Source organism: Gossypium hirsutum, chromosome A09 (genome assembly GCF_007990345.1).
Source record: "Gossypium hirsutum isolate 1008001.06 chromosome A09, Gossypium_hirsutum_v2.1, whole genome shotgun sequence".
In the NCBI taxonomy this organism is placed as follows: domain Eukaryota; kingdom Viridiplantae; phylum Streptophyta; class Magnoliopsida; order Malvales; family Malvaceae; genus Gossypium; species Gossypium hirsutum.
In genome coordinates, this window is record NC_053432.1 from 33,386,741 (window position 1) to 33,389,410 (window position 2,670).

The 2,670-nt window shown below is 32.9% G+C and overlaps 1 non-coding gene across 1 annotated transcript; it reads right to left on the minus strand.

Moving 5' to 3' along the window:
- Positions 1 to 501: 501 nt before the first annotated feature.
- On the minus strand, positions 502 to 608 carry LOC121207243 (small nucleolar RNA R71). The gene has a single exon (XR_005902334.1). It is a non-coding gene; the product is annotated as a small nucleolar RNA R71 (small nucleolar RNA).
- Positions 609 to 2,670: the final 2,062 nt, after the last annotated feature.

The window sequence follows — 2,670 nt, forward strand, 5'->3', positions numbered from 1 at the left end:
ACTTTCGGACAAAAGGAGAAGACAAGTGAACCAAGGAAGGACCAAAGAGATGAATTGTGAAAATCAAAACCAAAATCTAGGAGGAACATTGACTTATAATACTCACATCTAATCATTGTTGCTCATGACAGAAACTACTGCAGTTGACACTATGTAATTCCTCTATTCAACAAGCTCAATCTAAGTATTGTGATACCCAAAATTGTGGTACCGCAATTCAAGCTAAAGTCAGTCATATTCCAGATGTTGCAAAATATGGGTCAATTTAGTTGGATGCCTATTGAAGATCCATATCTTCATCTTTGACTATTCATGGAAGTGAGTGACTCATTCAAACTAGTTGGGGTGACTGGGGACACCTTGAGAATGATATTATTTCCATACTTCTTAAGACGTAGAGCACGAGCATGGTTAAACTCCTTACCATCCTGTTCCATAACTACATGGCAAGAGTTGGTTGAACTTTTCTTAATGAAATACTTTCCTTGATCTCTGACAGCCATGATCACAAATGAAATCACTTCATTTCAGCAACTTGATGAAGAATCTTTATATGAAGCATGAGAGCGGTTCAAGGAGTTATTAGGAAAGTGCCATCATCATGGCATTCCTTACTACATTTAAATGGAGACTTTTTATATTGGTCTCAATATTCATACTAGAAATATGATGGATGCTTCGACAAATGGAGTCCTTCTTTCTAAGTTTAACATTGATGCTTACAAGATTATTGAAAGAATTAACAACAATAACTATCAGTGCCCAACCAACAGAGCAGCCTTAGAAAGACGAGTAGCAGAAGTACATAAAACAAACACATTTACTTCTTTGCCAGCCCAGCTGAACCATTTCGAGAATTTTTCTTGTGAATACAGTGGACATGACCATTTCTTTGAAAATTTCCTATCATATCAAAAGTCAATATTTCATTAGAAATCAAAATGAGAATGGTCCGAAATCAAATTCTTACAACTCTTCATGGCAGAATCATCCAATTTCTCCATGGAGTAATCAATGAGCGGACCATAGCGACTCTTCTATGCCATCTCGGCCAAATTATCCACCAGAATATTCTCAACAAGTGCAACAACCCCCACCAATTGAATCTTGAAGTAATCTTGAGAATTTACTGAGGGTGTACATTGCGAAGAATGATGAACTAATCTAAAGTCAAGCAGCAACATTGTAAAATTTAGAAAACCAAGTGAGGCAACTAGCCAATGAGCTCAAAAGTAGACCCCAAGGTATTTGGCCGAGCGATATAGAAAATCCAAGAATTTGGGGCAAGAAACATCACAAAGCAATCATTTTTCCAAATGGAAAGACATTGGAGCCCAAGGTGGTTGAGGTTCAAGATGAACCTATTGTAGCTTAAGACAAAGAGAAAGTTCAACAAATGTTGAAACTCCTATTTCAAAAAATTCAGATTAGGTGATCCTTGATGAGGTAAACTCTAAACTAGTGAGTTCTGATTATCTAACACCCTTGTCAGATGCAATAAAATTTCCACAAAAGAGTTGTTCAGTTAAAGCTAAAACTCCACCTTTGTCATGTCCTCAACGATTCTAGAAGCAGTAAAAGGATACTCAATTGAAAGAAATCTTCGATGACGAGGTGACTTTTAATGAATTCAATGCGACTACATGTAACACCCCTAACCTGTATCTGTCACCGGAATAGGGTTACGAGGTATTACCGGACAAGACACAAATTCCAAACAATCGTATGCATACACTTGCTCAAACTCTTAAAACAATCAAATATTAACATATATAACTAATTTAAATTCTTTACAAATCATATCATAACATTTTTCAAACATATATCCAGTTATATAATTCATAAGCAAATAGTGCCAAATATATCATTTTACCACATAGCATATGCGCATATCAAAGATATTATAAATAATTCAATCAATTATTACAAACATGAGTTATATAAAGTAAACATATTTAAGTACATATCATTTTTAGCAAAAATCTATTCGACACAATAAGGATATAATAAATTTAACCAAATCACTCATGGCATAAGTACATTACTGTATATATGGTTTCAAATGACTAAATCATAAACAAGTCTACTTATAAGTTCATCTAAGCAGATTGCGCAAGACTAAAAAGTCCTGTATCAATTTAGACATATATTAAAAGAACACCGAATGGTCTAACAATCATAATACATATAACCTTTCACATTCACCTATTTTTCATAAAAATAATCATGATTCCTTACAACTTAAATTACTATTCATTTGATCATTTTACAAAGCCTTAGCCGAATGTAATCATGCTTATTAGTTATGTTTATTTTATTGTCCACTTTCAACTTTACTCAGTCACATTACGTGCATGTAATCTCACATAGAACCAAATCTATATATTAACCATAACTTGCATTTCACATCGAACACATCACGAATATGTATATATATACGTATAACATAGCAAACACTTGTTTAATACTTTAAAATTCCAAAACCGAATCTAAACATGTTAATTTCACTTATCTTGAAAAATAACAAGGGTCATATTCAATACCAATTCAATAATTACATGTTTGGATAAGCACATATGAATATATATATCAAACCAACACATCATATGCTTATATATATATAAGTGTCAAATCATGATTAATTTACTAACATAATTCATATTCATTTCT